Source organism: Prionailurus viverrinus, chromosome C2, assembly GCF_022837055.1.
Source record: "Prionailurus viverrinus isolate Anna chromosome C2, UM_Priviv_1.0, whole genome shotgun sequence".
Taxonomy (NCBI): domain Eukaryota; kingdom Metazoa; phylum Chordata; class Mammalia; order Carnivora; family Felidae; genus Prionailurus; species Prionailurus viverrinus.
In genome coordinates, this window is record NC_062569.1 from 108,583,858 (window position 1) to 108,608,588 (window position 24,731).

General features: G+C 34.8%; 1 pseudogene; it reads left to right on the top strand.

The window, feature by feature from the left end:
- LOC125174500 (zinc finger protein ubi-d4-like) overlaps positions 1-24,016 on the top strand; it is a 106,657-nt pseudogene extending 82,641 nt beyond the window's left edge.
- The last annotated feature ends 715 nt before the right edge of the window (positions 24,017-24,731 follow it).

Here is a 24,731-nt window from a genome sequence, read left to right on the forward strand (position 1 = left end):
TATAGATATCTACAGATGTATAGATATCTATATATCTAGATCTAGATATATATCTATATGTCTATCTTTGAAATATCAATAAATGAACTGCTTCATACCATTTCTGATAAATTGTCCTTGTACCAAGCTACTATCATCTGTAGTATTGATTGTTACTTTACTCTCTATAATGTATTTTAAACAAAGTCAAAGATTTATGACTACTCATAAATCTGCAGTGGTTTCCCATTTTTCTGCAAATAAAAGCCAAAATCCTTAAAATGCCTGTATTAGTTTCTCTAGAGAAACAGAACCAATGGGAGATTTTATCTATGTGTGTAAATTATTTCTGTATCTACATCTTGCTATAAGGAATTGGCTCTATGTGATTATGGGGACTGAGAGGTACTGTAATCTGCCATCTGCAAACTAGAGACCTATGAAAGCTGGCAGTATATTCTAGTCCATGTTTTGAGGTATGAGAACCAATGGTTTAAGTTCCAGTGTGAACAGTCAGGCAGAGAGAATGAAATCTCCCTTCTTCTGCTCTTTTCCTTTCCTTTCTTTTTCTCCCTGTTTTTCTTCTCCCTCTCCTCCTCCCTCTCCTCCTCCCTCTCCTCCTCCCTCTCCTCCTCCCTCTCCTCCTCCCTCTCCTCCTCCCTCTCCTCCTCCCTCTCCTCCTCCCTCTCCTCCTCCCCCTCCTTCTCCCTCTCCTCCTCCTCCCTCTTTTCCTTCTCCTTGTTTTTCCATCCAGACCCTCACTGGATTAGATGATACACACCAACTTTGGACAGAACAATCTGCTTTACTCACTGTACTCATTCAAATGCTAATCTCATCAGGAAATACTTTCACAGACATATCTATAAACAGTGTTAACCAAATATCTGAGCACCTCATGACCCAAATTAACACTTAAAATTATCCATCACGTATTTACCAGGTCCTTCATGGATTGACCCCTATTACCTGAATACCTCATCTCTTGCCTTTCCCTTAGTTCCATCTATACTTGTTTGTTTGCTGTACCTGAACACAGTGGACATGTTCTGACTTTAAGATTTTGTATTGGCTGTTTCCTTTTATGAGAACATTTCTTTCTCAGCTATCTGCATTGCTAAGTTTTTTGTCTATATCATGTCTTCTCAATGATATATTACCACTGAGACTGCTTTGACCACCATGTTAAAATTGCAACTTTCCCTTCTGCCAGACCACTTTGCACTGCCAATTTCCTTTCCTTTCTCTATTTTTTAACAAAACATTTATCAACAGATAATATATAATATCCCTATTGTTATTTATTTCATATCTTTCATGTGGGAGTAAAGTTGAAGAGGAAAGATATTTGACTAATGTGTTTACTGATCATTCTAAGCGTCAGAAAAAGAGGGAGCTGGCACATTGTAAGTGCTGAGTGAATATTTGTTGACAATAAATGAAGAGATGGTTGAATGCATATGTAGGTGAAAAGATTTATTTTCAATTGTCCAGTGAAACTGTATCTATGCATTTCTGCATTTGTACATCATGATTTTACATCACTTTTGAACCAAAAGTAACGTAATATGCTGCAGCAGTTAATAGTTAATCAGTGCTATAGACTACCATTCACTTCAGCATTATGATATACTGAGAGCATGGACCAGTGGACATTTGGATTACATACAGCTTTTTCAGGACAATGGGATCTGCACATGGTCCATTGATATGTGAATAATAACACTAAGCACTGGGAATAAAGAACAGAATATAAGCAGTGTTTTCCCCACATTATGTACTAAAAGCTGTTTTTAATAGCCTTGTCTACTGATAGTAAGAGAAAATAACAGTCACGAATTTTTTATTCATTTATTCTGTAAAAGAAACATCAAATAGGTTTAATGTCTTAGTGTGTCACAAGTGAATGTAAAATCTGAATTTGTCTGACTTGAACTCATTACAACAATCCCCCAGCATTATTATTGTTATTTAAACAATAGTTGTTTCCCATTGAATTTTATACCATTCAATATTTGTTCTTAATATCACTTAATGTCACTTTTAAGTTGGTTATTAGTACTTTGAACTAATTGCTTAGTTATGAAATCATGTAAGAACGTTTAAATGATCAAGAATAAAATAAAAGATTTTTAAAAAGTATTTACATCTGTGGGGCACCTGGGTGGCTCAGTCGGTTGAGGGTCTGACTTCGGCTCAGGTCATAATCTTGCTGTCTGTGAGTTCAAGCCCCGCGTTGGGCTCTGTGCTGACAGCTCAGAGCCTGGAGCCTGTTTCAGATTCTGTGTCTCCCTATCTTTCTGTCCCTTCTCCACTCATGCTCTCTCTCTCTCTCTGTCAATAATAAATAAACACTAAAAAATTAAAAAAAAATTACATCTGTGATATTTGCCTCATGTCAAATCTCCTGGTCTTATTTGTAGTTTTTAAAACCATTATAAGTATTTATACCTCTATTCTCTATTTTTTAACTGCTTTCACATGTAAAAAGGTAAACTAGTTAAAAGGCGATTAAAAATTCAGGATTTGAAATATGAAAAATAGTTGTTTTTTTTTAGTGTTTTGGCATTTTTCATATGGAAACATTATTGCCCTATCGTGAAGTTGTTTGTCATCAGGTTTGAAAAGGTTCCTGCATGACCACTCAAAGGAAGTGTAAAACACTTAAACCTCTGCTTGCATTTAGAACCAGAAAGCTATTCATTATATTTCATATTCTCCCTCTCCACTTGTCTTCAAACAGTAATCATAATGGATCCAACATCAGCTGTATTCTATGAATATTTCTGGAAAACACGTGTAGCAATGCCAGGCAACTGCTTAAGGGTGACTTCAGTTTATCTTCCTTCCTATTACTTTTTCTTGTTTTTTGACTTAGAAACTATTTTATAGCAAGTCTCAGTATAAAACATAGGGACCCAAAGCAAAAGCTCAATAAAGCTGTTTCATATTGAGTTTTACTGCTCAATACATGAGGCAACCCACAAGTTATAATTTTGTATTTCTTGTTAGCTACAGAAATCACTCAATATGTGCCCCTGACAACGCTGATACTTGTCTACAACCCTGGTATGATTTCTGTTCTGTTTCATTTTCTTTTGGATTTTATTGATTGTAAATATTTGTGTTCCCCTCCTCTACACAGCAACCTATCATTATATTCAGTTGATTTAACTGTGTCAGCCTTTGACTTCACATCACCACTAGTTCTCTTTTAGTGTCAGAATCCTCAGCCACTCACTGCCTGCTTTTCTTTTTATCTGGCCTTTGAGATGGTTCTCAGCCATATTTAACTGATATTTCTTTTTCTTTCATGTGTGTTTACCAATAGTTGCAAGGTTTCCTATAACATAAGAATGTACATTTTTAGAAAGTATTTGCCAAGTTTCAGTATTACCAGTAAGTGAAAAGAATAAGATCTTGCCATTTGCAACATCATCAATGGATCTAGAGGGGTATTATGCTAAGTGAAGTAAGCCAAGTGGAGAAGGACAATTACTATATTATTTCATTCATGTGGAATTTAAGAAACAACAAATGAACAAATAAAAAAAAGAGACAAAAAAGTAGACTTTTAAATGTAGAGAACAGAATGGTGGTTACCAGAGAGGAGGTGGGATAGATGGATGGCATAGATAAAGTACATTAAGAGTATACTAATCATGATAAGCACTGAGTAATTATAGAAATTCTGAATCATTATATTGTATACTTGACAGTATAACACTGTATGTTAATTGCACTCCAATAAAAATTAATAGATTTTTTTAAATAGAAAAATAGAATGTGTTTTGGAAGAAGGGCCAAAACCAGAAGGAGGTCAAACTTTCACTCTTTGCAGATGATATGATACTCTATATGGAAAACCCAAAAGATTCCACCAAAAAAACTGCTAGAACTGATCCATGAAGTCAGCAAAGTTGCAGGATATAAGATCAATGCACAGAAATCAGTTGCATTCGTATACACTAATAATGAAGCAACAGAAAGGGAAATCAAGGAATTCATCCCATTTATAGTTGCACCAAAACCAATAAAATACCTAGGAATAAATCTAACCAAAAAGGTGAAAAATCTATACACTGAAAACTACAGAAAGCTTATAAAAGAAATTGAAGAAGACACACAAAACAAATGGAAAGATATTCCATGCTCCTGGAAAGAAAGAACAAATATTGTTCAAGTGTCGATACTACCCAAAGCAATCTACGTATTCAGTGCAATCCCTATCAAAATAACACCAGCATTCTTCACAGAGCTAGAACAAACAATCCTAAAATTTGTATTTAGGAACCACAAAGACCCCAAGTAGCCAAAGACATCTTGAAACAGAAACCAAAGTAGGAGGCATCACAATCCAGGATTTCAAGCTGTATTACAAAGCTCTAATCATCAAGACAGTGTGGTACTGGCACAAAACAGACACTCAGATCAATGGAACAGAAGAGAGAACCCAGAAATGGATCCACAAAAGTATGGCCAACTAATCTTTGACAAAGCAGGAAAGAATATCCAATGGGATAAAGACAGTCTCTTTAGAAAGTGGTGCTGGGAAAATGAGAGCAACATGCAGAAGAATGAACCTGGACCACTTTTTTACACCATACACAAAAATAAACTCAAAATGGATGAAAGATCTAAATATAAGACAGGAAGCCAGCAAACTCCTTGAGGAGAAAGCAGGCAAAAACCTCTTTGACCTTGGCCACAGCAACTTCTTACTCAACATGTCTCTGGAGGCAAGGGAAACAAAAGCAAAAATGAACTATTGGGACCACATCGAAATAAAAAGCTTCTGCACAGTGAAGGAAACAATCAGCAAAACTAAAAGGCAACTGACGGAATGGGAGGAGATATTTGCAAATGACATATCAGATAAAGGGTCAGTATCCAAAATCTATAAAGAACTTATCAAACTCAACACCCAAAAAACAAATAATCCAGTGAATAAATGGGCAAAAGACATGAATAGACACTTCTCTAAAGAAGACATCCAGATGGCCAACTGACACATGAAAAAATGTTCAACATTACTTGTCATCAGGGAAATACAAATCAAAACCACAATGAGATATCACTTCACACCTGTTAGAATGGCTAACATTAACTCAGACAACAACAGATGTTGGTGAGGATGTAGAGAAAGGGGATCTCTTTGGCACTGCTGGTGAGAATGCAAACTGGTGCAGCCACTCTGGCAAACAGTATGGAGGTTCCTCAAAAAATTAAAAATAGAACTACCCTATGACCCAGCAATTTAACAATGAGGGGTGCCTGAGTAGCTCAGTCAGTTAAGTGTCCAACTCTTGATTTTGGCTCAGGTCATGAGCTCATGGTTCTTTGAAATCAATCCACATTGAGCTTTGCACTGACAATGTGGAGCTTGCTTGGGATTTTCTCTCTCTCTCAAAAATAAGTGAATAAACTTAAAATAAAATGTAATAACAGAAATGTTAACCCTTTAATTTTAATCCTATAACTAAACTTAATCGTAATATTTCAGTGACAGTAAAGTAGGAAATAAATTGTTATTTTCACTCGAGAAAAACTTATCTTGTTTTTAGTCAAATGTTTAAAGATAATTTTCACTCTAATTCAACAGTTCAATCCAAAAATTAATAAAAAATAGAATTCTAAAGTTAGAAGAGAACTCCAAAGGAAGTTATTATAGAAATCATTAAGGGGCATCTGAGTGTCTCAGTCTGTTAAGTGTCTGACTCTTGATTTCAGCTCAGGTCATGGCCTCACCATCCTGAGCTCCAGTCCCTTGTCAGCCTCTATGTTAGTCATGGAGCCTGCCTAAGATCCTTTCTCTCCCTCTCTCTCTGCCCTTCTCCCCTGGGGTGGGTGGGTGGGGGTGGGGAGAATCATTCATTTAAAGGGAGAAATCAAGGATTTAGTGACTGAAAAAGATTTGTTCAGAGTCCTAAATCTAAGGGTCAGAGCTGGAACACAAAATAGTTCATCAAGTTTACAGTTTGGGGATGTTTATTGAATCGTTACTCTAACCGTCCCCAAATAAAATATTGCAGAATAATATGTCCTGTTATTAAAACCAACATCAGAGGCGCCTGGGTGGTGCAGTCGGTTAAGCGTCCGACTTCAGCCAGGTCACGATCTCGCGGTCCGTGAGTTCGAGCCCCGCGTCCGGCTCTGGGATGATGGCTCGGAGCCTGGAGCCTGTTTCCGATTCTGTGTCTCCCTCTCTCTCTGCCCCTCCCCCGTTCATGCTCTGTCTCTCTCTGTCCCAAAAATTAAAAAAAAAAAAAAAAAAGTTGAAAAAAAATGTTAAAGCCAACATCAGTGGTTTTAGTCAGCCAGTGGATTCATTTATTTTTTTAATCTTATATTACGAAATATGATCAGTAACATGCATGATTCTTCTGTGAAAAACCTAACATATTTTCACAAACTGGATACCACAATAAAGTATTGAAATATTTGCCCTCATGCTCCGCTCCCCCTCAGTCACAGTCTTTACACCCCTACCACCAAGAATAGTTCCTGTCTTGACTTCTAACATTTTAGGTTAATTTTTCCTGTTCTTGTACTTTACATAAACAAAGAAATACTCCGTGTGCGCCTTTCTTTTTGTGAGGTTCATCTTTATGTTCTCATTGCTGTATACTAATTTATAGTGTAAAAATTTCAAAATTTACTTACTCATTTTGTATATGTTCATTTGGGTAGATTATATTTTGGAAATATTATGAATAGTACTACAATAAATATCATTGTGCAGAATGTTTTTAAGCATATGTAGGTATATCTGTTGAGAAATACATATATTTCGTCCCTCAAAATATATATGTTGAAGTCCTAATGCAGTGTGTTACAGTATGACTATTTGGAGATAGGGTCTTAAAGAGGTAATTAGGTTAACAGGAGGGCATATGAATAAATCCTAATCCAATATAAATGGTGTCCTTATAAGAAGAAGAAATCTGGACAGACACAGGGAAGACAAAGTGAAGACACAGGGAGAAGATCACATCTACATGCCAGGCTGAGTCCTAATAGATGTTTCTTCATGGCTCTCAGTAGAAATCAACTCTATCAAAACGTCTATCTTGGATTTCTAGCCTCTGTAACTGTGAGGAAAAAATATTTTTGTCATTTAAGCCTAGTCTGTGTTACTTTTTTGGGCAGCTTTACTTAGCAAACAGTACAGGTATATTCCTCAGAAAGCATTTGCTGAGCCAAGTATGTATGTGTGTGTGTGTGTATATATATTATGACATTTCTAAATTTTAATTTTAATGACATTTTCTAAAGTTATTGTATAAATAAACATTTTTTTTCTAGATATATATAAACATTCCATGAGACCTAAAACTTCTTTAATATTATGTATTTTCTTTTCCATTAACCCTTTCTGGTTTGTTATGAAGTGGTTGCATTTTGCATCCCAGTGATTACTGCTGTTGAGTACATTGTACATTTATTAGCCGTTTGGATGTCTTCTTTGGTACTAAACTTCTTTCCGTTACTGTGTACTCATCCACATGTCTTAAATTTAAGGAACATTGAATTCAGCTTCTTTTCTTGTCTGAGCTGTAATCTCTTTATATCCAGCCTGCTGTCAGCTGCACAGCTTATTCTTTGCCAAAGGCTCTCATGTGGGAAAGGCAAAAAAGTCCTAGTTAATCACTTTTGGTTATGTTTTATCTTTGACATCACCCCTTCACTGTATTGTATTTTCTCCCTAAACTAGAAAGTTACTATAGATCCCTTTTTGGTATTTTCCACTGAATTCCACCATGCTGTACACCATAATCATGCATTTCACTCTCATTAAACTATTCATAATCCCTTGCAGAAAATGTGTTTTTCTCTAATGTTGAAATCCACTAAACTTTTCTTTGAATTGTGGTCACTGATCTCCTCTTTCCAGTTACAAAAGATTTGTAGGATTGTTTTTAATCCCGCTGCATTCAGACTTTTAAAGTATCTGATCATTATTATGATTTGCGTTAAGTCGGCTAAATAACTTCAAGATGAAAGATGGCTGTGGTGTGAAACAAATGGTTTTCTTCAAGAGCTCTTGGTTTAAATCTTTATAAATAAGCAAATACTCATTTGAAGCTTTTGGTATGGATATAATGAGTTAAAAATAAGGTGTAAAAGCAAAGATTTCTCACTCATAAATTATTCAATAGTTTATACTTAATAGTATTTATAATTTATTGAAACCATTTTTTAATGTCATAGCAAACATTTAGGAAGGGTAATCTTATGGGGAGGGATGCCTAGCTGGCTCAGTTGATAAAGCATGTGACTCTTGATCTAGGGGTCTTGAGTTCGATCCCCATGTTGGGTGGAGAGATTACTTAAAAAAATAAAACATTAAAAAAAAGAAGTGCAGTATTGCTCTTGAGGGTACCTATTCAAAATTAGACTACACACTCTAGACACAAAACACCTGAGTAAAGCAAATGGAGTCTAATTTCAAAGCAGTACCATATTAAAAAAAATATGTATTTTTTTTACTCATAACAAATAATTCATCATTATTATACTAGTATTCAAAACATACCAGGTGATATCAAAACATTACTTACTTTTTTTTCTTTGCTTGCCCTTTTCTGAACTCTGAAATGTATCATAGGGAATTGTCTAAATAGTTTACAGATTTTTACTTTCTTTTCCACTTAGTTTCCTATAAAGAGTGTTTTGATTAGCTTTCTGATAAAAACTTGTTGCCTTTTGTAAAATATGTATCTTGTTTTTTAAAATGTTGTTTTAACTAAACAAACGTTTAGAAAACCAGGACATATGTGTATTCTTTTCCTTTCCTTTCCTTTCCTTTCCTTTCCTTTCCTTTCCTTTTCTTTTTTTTGGGGGGGGGGAGGGGCGGGCACAGATACTGCTTTGAAAACAGAAACTGAAATTTGTTTATGGACGTTTTTAAAGATGAACAATTAGTATTTCCATGTACATGTAACTGCAATTTTATTGCTGTCCCATCATGCCCTCTTCTCAACTATTTCCTTATATTAGTAACTGTAAAAAATTATTATGAATAAATGTAATAAAAAGTACTTAATGACCTTTATAAATGGCATGTGCAGTCTTTCTCTCAATATGTAATATTATATGTAAGTGTATAAGGAAAGGAGTTTCTTATGAGACCACTTCACCCACGTAGTGTATCCCCTAATTCGTAGCTCTTGCTCAAGGATGAGAACAATTAAAATTGTCCAGGTTTGGCAATACTGGGTAAAATGCTGTGCTTCATGGAGTCAAATTGGTGTATGGTGGTTTCTGTTATCTTTCTCCCTATTGCTCTGCTAAAATAGCAGGTATTTTGTTGTCTCAAGTTCTGAAAAGTCCTAGTAAGAGAGTTATAGCAGGACACATCGGGGTGTTAAATGGCATGCATGTCTTATTTCACAATTAAATATAATTCCTTGGTAATACCTCTTGTTTTGCTATTTGGCATTGTTAGAAACTGATTATTAACCATGGAATACCAAATAACCAGGACACTTGATTTGCCCTTAAATAACTGAATTTTTTATAGTCCACAAAGTGATAAATTTCAGTGAAAATAGTGGTGCACAATCTTAAAGAGGAAGTGGTATATTTAATATTGGACCTGAGTGGTTATGATAACTCAAGTTAATTACATGAGCAAGTTTCTCATATATCCACAGTAACTATTTCTACCACATTGTCATTCCTCCTTCAATTGATTTTTATATCCTTGTGGGAAGTTTGCTATGATCAGGTAACAGAAAGAGATGGTGTATTAGTTTCCTACTGCTTAGTGGCATTAAACAACACAGAAATATTATATTACAGTTCAAATTGTTCTCACTGGGCTAGAAATCAAGGTGTCACCAGAGAGGGCTGCATTCCTTTTGGAGGATCTAGGCAAGATGGTGTTTCTTTGCCTTTGCTAGGTCCTAGAGGTTTCCTGTATTCATTGGCTCATGGCCCCCGCTGCTCCTTCAAAGCCAGAAAAGCAGCATTGTGTCTTCAAATCTCTTCCTGACTCTGATGGTCCTGCCTAACTTTTCTCTCAAAAGGATTACATTGTGATTTCATTGAGCCCACCTGGAATATCAAAGGTACTTTCCTCTCCTCAAGGTTAGCTGATCTGCAAACATAATTCTATCTGCAACTTTAATTCTGTCTTGCCATGCAACAATATATTCAAAGATACCACGTGTTAGTATGTGGACAGACCTCTTTGGGACCATTATTTTCTCTAACACAGGCTTTGCTCAGTGTTCTGATGCCAGATTGCCAACATAATATAATCACTTCCAAGTACAGTCCTTAAAGGTTTTGGGTAAGAGCATCCTTCCCATAAACGGAGTTTCATGCAAGATATTTGGTTGTCACTTCATATGGGTATAGAAAGGACCAGATGTATAGTTATAAATATAACTATACAGTGGTAGTTATAGACAGTGGCTATATACATAGTATAGACAGTGGCTAATAATTTTGCCATATGATCATGGATTTGAAAATTATAAGACAGGGGAATTGGTAACAGGTTGGTCAGAGGAAGATATGTGTAGATGAATCTTTCAAATTGGCAAAGAGTGACAATGTTTATGTCTAAAGTAAATTATAAATTACTGAATTCTATGCAGATGATGCTATCATCAATTATGCAATCAACATTACCCGGACACATTGGTACTTTCTCAGTGGACTCTGTGTACGAAGTGGAAAGTGGTCATGGTAGCAGAGATGGAACTTACTCATGAGCTCAGTAATACAGATTACCTGTCACGGAGTCTGACTGGTTTAATGTATTGCTAAATGTCTACCCAATATACAGTTCAGGGTAACGTTAAACTTTGAAATAATTCTTCTGCAGTGGGGGATCCAGTCTGGTACCTTATATCAGGTAGATTATATTGGATCTATTAAAACAGAAAATGAGTCAGAATCAGGCCCATTCAAGACCTACTGTTGAAAATCTGCAGTCTGACAAACTCCCCAGGTGGTACATACTTTAAGTTGGAGAAGCTGTGGCCAGTGGGATATTTATGAGTAAAATGACATTTCATCATATAGGTGACACACATTAATGCTGTGCACACTGGACCACATTGAGTGATATCATGGATGCAAAACAAAAATAAACATTTTTTTAAACACACATTGAAACTCCAAGGTGCTAGTTAGAGGGATTCTTATGATGGCAATGAAAGTGATGATGATGATAAGATATTTTCAAAATTTAATGTAAATGCATATTATCTGAAAATTTTGTTAGAATTCAGTAGGCTGGGATAGGACCTGAAGTTAATAATTTTTAAAAGCTTCCAAGTAATATTACTGTCTATAGTCCAAAGGCCGTACTTTAAACAGCAAGGATGGCAGTGATAAAATGCTGATTATTTCAGTCACGAGTACGTGGAAATCTAACTTGCCCTAGTGCATAACAAATTTTGTACTTTATTAATATACTTTCTCATGATTCAAACAAATATTTGCTCATGATTTAAAAAGCAACTCATAATAAAATATTTTACAATTATTATGAGTGATTTTTAAAAACCATTATGGAAATGTTACTGTAATCAGCATATATTAAACTCATGTCAGAAAATCACCATTCTAACTGGGTTTATTCATGGAAACAATGATGAGCTTATCCTCACATTAATTAAGTACAATAGCCTACATAATTCAATATTGACAAGAATTAACCATGCAAAAACAGGAAAAGGGCAAAGCTATAAATTTAGTTTATCCATCCAAGCCTTGTCCTCATATAAATGCTGTTACAATATTGAACCATTTTAGCTTTGATATTTCATCTCAGTGATGTGGACTTTTTATACCAATTTGCCCATTTTATTGAGTAAATATTTTATGCTTTTGGGGGCTGAGGACAATAAATTGTCATATTTTGTTGTTCATTTTCCTGATAATAATTCCTTACTTGGGGTGTGTTCTTGGAAAATAGACCGCTATCAGAGCATCAGAGGCTATTTAGAAAATTGCATCTCTGAGCAGTGCTTCTTAACTTTATAAAAGCCTAACAAAAATATAATGGCCATAATACTCTGGGTTCTGAATTAGAGCAGAGTTTCAGTGAACCCATAAATAGACCATTTCAATAAGTTTATTCCAAAATAAATTCCTGGGAAATTGCTGCATTATAGAGACAAATATCAGAAAGATTTTTTCAATGAATCAAATAATTAACCAACTAAAAATTAAACTGAAAATCTTTAATTCTATATCAAAATCCATATAAGTCACTCTATATCAAAAATTAATTGGTTCATAGTATTTATTAATACCCAAGAAAACAAAGAATTATAAATACTCTCTGACCATTTCTTTTTAAAGAGAAGCTGTAGAGAAATAAACATTTAAATAGTAATACCAGCTTGAGAATAATGTCACAATAATAGAATTCAGAGAAATGAGAGACAGCTATGGGCCAAAACCATTGGGGAAGAAGATTAGATTCAACTGAGCTGTTAAAAAAAAAAAAAAAAAAAAAAGATTTCACTGGGTAAAGAATTTGGAGTGTGTGTGTGTGTGTGTGTGTGTGTGTGTGTGTGTGTGTGTGTATTTTAAATGGAGAGAGCATTGAAAGCCTAGCATATTCCATACTTTGGGCTAAATGTTGGGCATATAATGATTAAGAAGATCTGATCCCACTAATTCAGGCACAATGATTTATTATATTTTTTGGTAAGAGAAGTGTTATGATGGAGGCAATGAACAAGAGCTAGTTGAGTTGTGAGTCATTGTGTCTGTTATGCTGAAGGAATTCAGTGTGGTTATATATTTTGGCTAAATGATATTGGCTAAAAAATTGGCTAAAATGAAAGGTTAATACATACATATGGGGGGTGGATAAAGTAGGCAAGATTGGTTGGTGTCATCACATTTTTGGAGGGTATGTTATATATTGGCTAAAATGAAATGTTAATACATAAATATTGGGGGATACAGTAGGCAAGATTGGTTGGAGTCAGATTTTGGAGGGTATGTTACAGTTTTATTTTTCTCTTGTATCTTTTTTGTTTTTGTTTTGTTTTTCTCTTTTTGGGATAACAAATGTTATGCAGAATTATTCTGAGATAGATTTGGCTTTATGTGTACCTGTGTGTGTTAAAAAAATGTAAAGTTTACTATATTAACCAGTTTTAACTGTATGACTCAGTAGTGTTAAGTATATTCATGTTATTATGAAATAAATCTTCAGAACTTTTTTGCCTTGAATAATTGAAACTTAATGTTTACTGAGTAGCAGCTCCCTTTTCTCCCCCTTCCATATCCCCTCTATGTATTTGGCTATTTTAGATACCTTACATAAGTGAAATCATGCAGTGTGTGTTCCTCTGTGACTGGTTTATTTCACTTGGCATAATATCTTTCAAGTTCATTCATATTTTCTTCCTCTTTTTTTAAAGCTGAGTAACATTCCATGGTATGTATTACCACATTTTCTTTATCCATTAATCTGCTAATGACTATTTAGGTTGTTTTTATGTCTTGACTATTGTGAATAATGTTGCGGTGAACTTGAGCATGTTAATATCTCTCTGAGATTTTGTTTCGAATTCTTTTGGATGTATACCCAAAGGTGGAATTGCTTAAGCATATTGTAGCTCTATTTTTACGTTTTTGAGGAATCTCCATATTGTTTTCTATAGCAGTTGCAACATTTTACAATCCCACCAACAGTGCACAAGGGTTCAGATTTCTTCACATCCCTGCCAAAACTTATTTTTCCTTTTATCCTTCTTTTCTCTCTCTCTCCCTTCCTTCCTTCCTTCCTTCCTTCCTTCCTTCCTTCCTTCCTTTCTTCCTTCCTCTCTCCCCCACCCTCTCTCTCTCCCTCCCCTTCTCCCTTCCCTTCCCCTTCCCTTCTTTCCCTTCCCTTCCTCTTTGCCTCCACCTTCCCTTCCCTTCCTTTCAGTAACCATACTGATGGGCATGAGATGATATTTCATTGTGGTTTTGATTTCCCTAATGATTAATGATTATGATTATCTTTTCATGTGCATATCAGTCATTTGTAAATCATCTGTGGAGGAATGTCAATTCAAGTCCTTTGACCATTTTTTAATCAGGTTATTTGATTTTTTAGTTGTTGAGTTGTAGGTGTTCTTTATTCCAGATATTAACCCTTTATCAAATATGTGAATTATAAATATTTTCTCTCATTCTATAGGGTGCCTTTCATTCTGTTGATTATATCCTTTGATGTGCTAAGATATGACATTTATATGGTAGCTCAACTCCCATATACACAGGACATAACAATGTATAGGAAAGATCTTGCAATTATACTGCACAATTACCCACTGTGTAGCTATCCATTACTCCAGAACAATGATGTTCAAAAGTTTACATACAGAGAAAGATCTTGAAAAATGAAGATTTTGATTAAGTTTGATTGAGTTTCTGCATTTTTAGCAAGCTCTCAGGTGATGCCATTGCAGTTAATCCTATGACCATGCTTTGAATAGCAAGACTTTCTAAAATAGTTGACTTAAAGTTTTTATTCATATGAATTTTAATATTCAATGTGAGTGAAAATGATAATGGAAAGCATAATTTTAAGTTCTGTAGCCTTTTACATGTGCTATCATTTTATAGATTAAAAGACGTTCATATTTCAACTTGGACTTGAAGATGAGAGACCCAACATCAAACTCCTTCATGAAACTGGTGTGTTCGTGAATGATGTGTTCATTCACGATAATACTCTGCATATTCATCCAAGCTGTGTGTATCACTAGACAATTCTTTTTCATTGCTGAGTGATATTCTATGGTATGTGAGAGCCACAGTTTATTTAATATTCAGCTATTGAAGTCATCTGAGCTGATTATAGTTTTAGTTACAAACAAAACTACTAAAAACATTTATGTATACATTTTTGTGTGAACATAAGCTTTTTCTAGGATAAATGTCCAAGAGTGAGATTTCTGGGTCGTGTTGTAATTACATGTTTAGTTTTCTCAGAAACTGCCAAACTGTTTTTCATAATGTAAAATTTTCAGGCTTTATATTTTATATTCCTACTGACAATGTATGAATGATCCACTTTCTCCACATCCTAGATAGTATTTGGTGTTGTCATTACTTTTTATTTGGCCATTCTGATGGGTGTGTGTAGATATCCTCTGTGGTTTTAATTTGCATTTCCCAAATGGCTAATGATGTCATACACCTTTTTATGTGTTTACTTGCCATTTGTATAACCTCTTTAGTGAAAAGTCTGTTCTTATCTTTTGCTTATTTTCTAATTGGGTTATTTTTTAGCTGTGTAGTTTTGAGACTTCTTTATATATTCTGGCTTCTGGTTCTTTGTCAGGTTTGTAACTTGCAAATATTTTCTTCCACTTTACGTGGATTTCTGTAAAGCAAAACTTTATACTTTTCATGAGATCTAATTTACCAGGTTTTCATTTTATGGATTGTGCATTTGATGTCAAATTTAATAACTTTTGCCATATGCCAGTGATTTATCATCATTTATTATTTATAGTGGTACATTTTGTATTTATCTTCATTACTCATTTGAGTACATTTTGTATAAGATGCAAGATTTAGGTTGAGGGTTTTATTTATTTTTTGTTGTTGTTTTTGTTTTTTGCCTATGAATACCCAGTTGTTCCAATACAATTTGTTGAAAAGGCTAACCTTCCTCCATTAAATTACTTTTATTAGTTTGTGAAAACTCAGCTGAGTTTATTTGTGTGAGTCTTTTTTGTGTTATTTATTTTCCATTGATCTGTGTACCTAATCCTTCACCAATATCTTATTGTCTCAATTGCTATACCTATAAAGTAAGCTTTAATTTCAGATAGAGACTCTTTTTACTTTCTTTTTATTTACTTATTATTTTATTTATTATATATATTATTTATTTATTATTTAATTATTACAGGTCCTGTGCCTTTCCACATAAATTGTAAAATAAGCTTATAAATGGATACAAAAATCTTGTGGAATTCTGGTGTGTATTGGATTAAACCTATAGTCAATCTGGAAAGATCTGTCACTTTTCCTATGTTGAATCTTTCCATACACAGACATGGTTTATTCTCCTTTTACTTAGGTCTTGTTGATTTCTTTTATTAACATTTTGTAATTCACACATAAAGACTCTAAACATGTTCTACCAAGTATAAACTTAAGTATTTCTTTTCTTTGGCATGATTATAAATAACATTTTATCATTTATGTGATTGGTTTTTCTGTGTCCCTTTTATATGCTGCAATTTAGCTGAACTTACTACTTCTAGGAGCTTTTTTTTATTATTTTTTATGTACACAATGACACCATCTGCAAATACAAAGTTTTGTTTTGTTTGTTTGTTTGTTTGTTTGTTTGTTTTTCCTGTCCTATCACCATGGCTCCTATTTCTTTAGCTTTACTTCTGTGGCTGGAAATTCTAGTACTTTGTGGAATAAGATTGGTAAGAGCAGGCATTCTTGTTTTGTCCTCAATCTTTAGAGGATATCATTCAGTCATACACCATTAAATACAATATCAGCCGTAGGTTTTCTGTAGATATTCTTTATTAGGTTGTGGATATTCCCTTAATTCCTAGTTTTTTGGGCATTTTTTTTTTTCTTTTTTAAAGCAGGCTTCACACCCAGCACTGAGCCTGATGTAGGGCTTGAACACAGAACTTTGAGATCTGGATCAAGAAGTTGATAGGGTAGGATTGCATTGATTTATTTTCAGATATTGAACAAGCCTTGCATGCTTATAGTAAATTTCACTTTGTCATGTTGTATAATTATTTTTTAAACATTTTAGGTTGGGTTTGCTTACATTTTGTTGAGAATTTTTGTGTCTGTGTTTATGAGAGATAGTGCCCTAGCATTTTCTTTCTTCCTCCTTCTCTCTTTTTTCTTCCTTCCTTCCTTCCTTCCTTCCTTCATTCCTTCTTTCCTTTCCTTTTTTTCTTTCTTTCTTTCTTTCTTTCTTTCTTTCTTTCTTTCTTTCTTTCTTTTATATTTTATTTGCCTGGTTTTGATATCAGGGAGCTACTAGCATCATTAAATTACTTGGGAAGATTTTTTCATCTTTAATATTCTGGATGAGATTGTTTAAGAATTAGTGTTAATTCTTTTTGCTTTTCAGTTTGGCAAGTTTTTATTGATCTAACTTTAAGCTTACTGATTCTTTCTTTGGCCTTGTTGAGTCTAGTGATGAGTCCATCAAAGGCATTCTTTATTTGTGTTACAGTGTCTCTGTAGTGTTTCTGGATGTGTCTATTACTCTAGATTTCCAGGTAGCAGTTTTCCCTACAACCTCAGTCCTCTGATGCATCCAAGATGGAGGGACTTCTGGGTACTTTTCAGGTCAAAGTCAAAGTCCTTATTTTTTAAAAAATTGAGTGTAAAAAATTTGGTAATAAAAATATACATAATTTATTCATTTTTAATATATCCTATAATTAATTTTTAGTAGATATAGGATAGACAGTTTTATTCAAACAAAAAGTTTGATAGGAATGTCCTAGAAAACACAACATGAATAGTCATTGTAAGTTTTCAAAATAATTTAATCAGTCAAATGCACAGAGCTAATCCAAAAATTGTTTTCTGAACTTTCTCAAAACTAATTAACAATATAATCTGTATAACCTAGTACAGTGTTTAGTTAAATATTATATAATACCATCTGCTTCATGTGTGTGCTAATTTATAAATTCCTTAGAAGATGAGATATGTTTATACATTTTGTATATCATTTAAAACAACCAAATATTTCCTAACACATCATATGTTCCATAAAATACTGTGAAAATAGATTAGGAGGTGATATACCCAAGTATGTGTTTGTTGAATGTTGGAGAAAGCAATCATATTCTTTCTATTGTGTCTCTTATCTGTTCTCTCAAAATATACTTGATTCTTACCCAATTATTAGAATGCTGTTTTGTAAAACATCACAGTTTTAGCTTTGCACAAGGATATCAGTGGTTTATGTATACATTTTAATGGTGCATTTCTTTATACTTGTATATTTTGCTCTATGTTGACATTATTTATCATACTTGAATATTGATTTGTTACATATATTCTGTGTAGAAAAAACACTTGGTCATTCATTAAATTTTTCATTCAATTTCATATATCATGAAAGGTAATGATTTTATATGCTGAGTTACTGATTGTAATTTATTTATAGTTATATGTGCAGGGGTTCAGAATGAATTGTCCCAAGATATGTCACTTTGGCATGCAAATTATTTTGAGCTGAAAATTATCAAGGCCCAAAAGATTCATGAAGAAATTTTGACCTTCCCCCGACTGGCTAAAATAATTTAGATAGAGTATCTGCTCCAGAAAGGGAGCTATCACCATAGAGACTTACATTATAATATGAAGTAGGTGTAGTAGACAGGGAGGAATTTAGCAAAGTCTGTTTGTTAAAATTCTTGTTCCATTGTTTCTGTTAGGCCCAGCTAACAATTGTTTAACAAAGATTTCCTCTTTTTAATCTTCCTGTGAATCACTTTCTTTCCCTTTGAAGTCCCAGACCCCTACCTACTTCTTATTTCAGAATGACATATACACCTCATTTTGCCTGGCTAATTGGTTTGTACAATGCAAGGCTATAGAATGTAAACATGAAAGATCTGCCTTGTTAAGTATAATAGACAGTTTCTATTATCAGGTACTTGTGACACTTTCAGCTTTGATATTTTCTCTTTTGAAAGGAAGACAATATTCTTAATTTGTTCCTTGGAAATATTTATTCTGATTACCAAAGCTAATTAAATAATTATAAATATTTGTAGTGGCTCTTTAAGCTTAGAAAGCAAAAGTATTATTAGTTGTGCATTATAGCATAACCAGGTTTATGTCCATGAAAATGGACGTTTTCAGAAAATGAACCATATTTAACATTTAGTACGACAGTTTTTAAAGAAATGAAGAAAGAGCTAAAAAAAATTACCTTGTAGTTCAACAAATATTTATGGAGCATTCATTACATAGAAGGTAATAGATTAACTGCTGTGGAAATTTATAGTGATAGAACAGTCATAGACCATAAACTAGGGAAAGATGATGGAAGGAAAATGCTCTTGACTAAGTACCTATTAAAATAGGGTGTATACTGTTAGATGCTTTGCATAAATGTTTTTGTATTGTTTTTGTTTTTGCTTACGTATAACAATAGTTCAAGTAAATAAACACTCCCATGGTTGTTGATAAATGTTAACTAAACAGATTTTAAGGAATAAAACACTTTTATCAAATAATGACAGGCAGAATTTTAGCTGCATTCACAGGAGGGAAAGTTTGCTTCCAGAACAGGTGTGAATTCTAGGAACACTTAAGAGGTGAGTTGGCACTTTAAATAGTCTCTGAGAGATGTGTAGGATTTGCACATATCTTGATGGAGAGAAAGCCATTCCAGTAATTAATGGAAGAGTGATTGCACTATAGTGATTGGTTTGATTTTCCTGAAAAGTGAAGTCTTTGGAATACTGGGCAATATCGATGAACAAGTAGGTTTGTATCATTGTTTTGAAACAGTTGATTCAGCTTAAGTGTTTCAATTCTAAGTTATAGGAAAGTGAAACCCCTGGAATATTTCAGCTGAGATGAGCCATGAACACAAATGTGTCTCAGGGTGTTGAGTCTAGCAATGTGTGAGAAATGAACTAAGTCAGGAAGTGGCTGGAGGTGAGATCAGTTGAAAGATATTAGAATATCCCAGGATATAGGTAATAATGACCTGAGCTCTGATAGCAACATAGGAATGGAGATGTGGGCAAAGGCAAGATAAATTATCAGACAGTATGTCTGAGACTCTATCTAGTCCCATTCATATCTATCCTGCTAAAATGCATGTTGGCTTTTCTTCATACAACTGTGTGTGAAGGCAAATTTGAAGTTAATAATACTCTAACTTTCCAGCATTGTTTCTTCTTTAATTTCATTATCACTATGTGGAAATTATCTTTCATTTCTCCATTTTTCTACATGTTAGCAGTGGTAAAACATAAATCAAATGACATTTTACAACAACCTAAGTATATACCACAAGCCAAGCAGCATAGTTTGCAATGATAGTGATAAAATGCAGTCTATTTTATTTTATTTCATGTTATTTTATTTTATTTTACTATTTTATTTTATTTTATTTTATTTTATTTTATTTTATCTTATTGTATTGTATTTTATTTTATTTTATTTTATTTTATTTTATTTTATTTTATTTTATTTTATTTATGTTTATCTATTTTGAGAGACAGAGAGAGAGAGAGAGAGAGAAAGGTAGAGAGAGAGAGAGAGGAAGAGAGAGAATCCACACTGTGAGCGTAGAGCCTGACACGGGGCTCCATCCCAGGAACCATGAGATCATGATCTGAGATGAAATCAAGAGTCAGATGCTTCACTGACTGAGCCACCCAGGCACCCCCAGTCTCATTTTAAATCTCCTAATATGCTTGATACAGAAGCCTGGATTTATATAAAAGTTTTTTTTGGGGGGGTCTGTTATTTCTAAATTCATTTTGCATTATGTTTCTAATCAGGTTCGTCACAAGTAATTTTCTTTTCTAGCCTTCTTATTCAAAATGTCTATGGTTATCATTATAAAACTTTCCTTAAAGATAATACTTTGATTCAAACATGCTAAGGGGTTATCATGAATATATAACTCAGACAGATAAAGCAAATGTCAAACTCAATTTGGCAAATCGACAGAGTGTCTTACACAGGCACAAGAGGAGTATTATCAGATTGCTCCTACTCATTGAAAAATGTCATAAGGTGTGTTACTTCTAACAAGATTAATGAAAATGATATATTTGTGCCATTACAGTTTCCTGGAGTTTTAAAATTTCCTATACAAGCTGTAAAGGTGTCAAAAAAGGAAAGGAACTTGAACAGTGATGCCCCTTTGAGTATTTTTGAAGCAATTCAGTAATATTTAGATGTTCGTAAAAAGGTGGGTTCCAGACCTCTTTAGGATGTCTCATCCACCCTCACTTAGCTGTTTTCTCCTATACTGAACTTCTAGTGATGGGTGTAATGGAGAGGTATTGGAGAGGAAGAGAGGAATAATGGGTGTGTGGACATAATTAATCTCTTCTGCATTTTATATTTTCAATTTTTTTCTAACACTTCACAACACTTCTTTACATATATCTCATATCAAGAGAGTTGTTAAAATGGTTTAAGTTTCATTGAGGGGTAAAGCAGCATAATTTTCAAGAAGATCAGTGTTATGTTAATTTTTGAACCACTGGAATCATACTCAGATGAATATATACTGAAGATGAATCATACTCAGATGAATATATATATATGAATATATATATGAATATATATTATTATATATAAGCAAGAATTAGAAAGCTTTTGATACTTTTACTTCTTTATACAACTTCTTTATATTTTCAGGCTTCTCATACTATTTACATAGCCAGAGGATAAAATAGCATTTTCTATGTATATGTTATATATTGAGACAAAAGACATAATTACTATATACAGTAGTGTTACTGAAGTGATCTTTGCTTCAATCTAAATTGATTCTTAGCACTTAAGTTCAAGGGCATTTTGCTAAATGAAATAAGTCAGACATAAACAAAAATACTGTGATTCTCTTATATGTGGATTCTAAAATAAAACAAAACATCCAAAACAAACAAACAAACAAACAAACAAAATATGCAAACAAAACCCAAAGTCATAGGTACAGAAAACAGATTGGTGTTTGCCACAGATGAGGGTTCGTGAGTAGAATAAATGGATGAACTACTTTTTTTATTTGTTTGTTTATTTTAGTTTAAATAAAAACATATAGTATATTTAAATCAAATTAAATATTAAGTGAAAATGTCTATCCATAAACCAAAAGAAGGACAGACTTGTTGAACTTCTTTATATCCATATGACTAAATTCTTTGCAAAGCTTATAGTAATTATACACACTGTATTTCCTATAACATATTTACCAAATTTCTTTCTTTAGTTATTTTAACAGAAATATCTTTTGTTATATTTATTCAAAGATAATTCAAGGATACTTACAATTCATTAATTATATTTTTATTACCAAACTTTTTTTCTGCCCAATTAAGCCTGATAGTCAAGCTTCTGAAGTGCCATTAATCTTATTTATTGGTGGAGGTAATAAAGTCAAATGTTTCCAAGAGTCAGGCAATAAGTAAGATGAAGGAGGTAAAATAGTATTATAGAGACATTATATGAAAACCAGAAGTCCAAAACTCATGTTCAAGCAGTCATCGCCATGTTATAATTTAGGACTAGCATTGCTTGATATACTGTTTGTTTTTTTTCCCCCCCAAAGAATCCAGAAATCCAGAGCTTTATAGATGAAAAGTGAAATGTCAAGATTTTATTATTATTTTTTTAATTCAAACAAAACATGCTGTGTGTCATATCTGTCTCCTCTCACATAGGCAGCCAGTTTTTCTGGAATGTCATGGGTTACTATAATTTCTGGCAATAAAATTCATGAATAATTATGTAATGAAGGCAAACACTGGATCTGCAAACTGACAGTTACTCCTATTAAAATTTATTTTGTTGTTTGTTTTATTTTTTCTTTTTTGTGTGTGGATGTTTGTTGTTTTTTGTTTGTTTTTGCTTTACTCTTCCTTACTTTAGTTTAGTAGTCACCTATCTGTCAGGCATTATATAACCATCTTGCGTCTGACTTGATGTTAAGGACTGAAATTATGGCAGTGAACCAACAATGACACAGTTCAGCGTCTTTTTTTAGAAAAGCTAGACAATAAATAAGTAATTAAAAATCATGGTAAGCCCTGAAAGAAAGGAGCAGGGAAGATAGCAGCTGTGGTGGCAAATGCGGTGAAGCTTCTTGATGACCAGAATTACAAAGATGCCATGAGCAATGCCATAGATATAATATCCACCTCTGTGCTGAGCCCAGTGTGTGCCTTCCTTTCTTGGACTCACAGCCTAGAGTATTCCAGAGCAACTGTTATCTCTGGATGGGAAAGAGACACCAGGGTCCAGGATTGGCCTCTGGGTATCTGTACTCCTACCCTGTCCTACATATGGCTACCATATGTACTGTGCCACCAGAAAAAGAAGTGGTTCCACCCTTGTGAGGAACCGGACTTTTTTTTTTAACCATCTATTAAACCAGACACAGACCAGACCCTGAAGAAAAAGGGGTTGATCTCTCAAGATGGCAGCAGTTTAGAGGCTCTATTGCACACTGACCCCCTGGAGAAGTGAGGTGCTCTAGATCCGGAGAGGATGATGACAGCCTGGGTAAGTATCCTGTGACTGACAGTTGAGCAGGGACGTGGATTCTAGGACCAGATGACTTCCTGGATGACCCTGATGATGAGGACTGTTAAGAAGACATTCCCAGGTGTCTGGGTAAGGGGGAAATCCAAGGGTAGAGGTGTGGACAGTGCCTATACAAATCTGGACACTTCCATCCTGGGGATTGGGACAAGCCCTGTGCCTGTGACATTTGTGGACAATGTTACAAGAACTGACCAGGCCTCAGTCACCACTCCCCCTTGGCTAAGGAACAGAGTGAGGATAAGGAAGACTCACAGCCACCCACCCCAGCTTTCTGAGATCAGAGGAGCAGAAATCCAAGAAGGGTCTGGACGGATTGGCCCTGCCCAACACTATGGTGACTTCTGCCTCAAAGATCAAAGATCAACAAGAAGACAGGGCAGTCCAAGGAGCTGGTGTCTTGTTCTGATTGTGGCCACTCAGAGCACCTGTCTTTCCTGAACTTCACCCTGGTGACGATGGCAGCTGTGAAGACCTGCTGCTGGCAGTGCATCTAGCACAAGTGCTGCAACATCTGCAGCACCTTGGAGACACTGTGCAGCACCTTGGAGACACTGTGCAGCACCTTGGAGATCACTGTGACAACTGTGATGGTGGCTACCATATGTACTACCTCACCCCATCCGTGTCTGAGCCTCCTGAAGGAAGTTGGAGCCACAGCTTGTTTCTGGACCTGTGGAAGGAGAGAGTTTCCATACTGGAACCAGAACTGCTCTTGATATGCTCCCCACCCCCACTGCCTCCATACCTCTAGGGCTCTCGTACTCTTCCTCTCTTGTTTTTCATGCCCACCTTTCCCTCTTCTTTCGCAAGTGCAGAGAACCTCGGGTAGTTGTGCTAGTCTGCTTTTGGCAGCAGTAAGCTCAGGTGGCAACTCTGCCCCCGTCTGGCCACCGGGAGATGTTGGATAATGTGCCTGTTTTTTAACTCCATGAAAAAGTCTACCTCCGAAATCCCCTTTTGTTCTTCCTAGACATGCAGCTCCTGCCCCTAACTGAATTGGGATCCTCTGCCTCCTGCTCTGTGTATCTTGGCTTCTGGGTCACAGGGAGGCCACATAGACATCCCTTTCTTCCCTTGCATGCTCACTAGCAGCTGGGAAGATCTTCACACCCTGATCCCTCAGTTTTTTGCCTGGGGACACTGAGGTGGAGTAGTTGGCATGGGGGTGGGGGTGGGGCACTCCATGCCAGGACACTCTGGAGTGGCCTTCCCCTTGGCTGTGGGCAGGCCCTAGTTCACTGTCACTTTGGAGTTGAGGTGTCTTTTTTCTTTCCTTACTTTCTTTCTGTATTCTAAACATTTGTACAAATAAATACTTTTACACAGAAAAAATCATGGTAACTGCTGAGAAAGATGTAGAAGTTCCTACCACTCTCCCCACTGTACTGTGGATCGTTATTTGCTATATAGTATTCTTGGAAATCTGTTAGTACTGTTTTTGTGTCTATGCAAACTTATGTAATTAA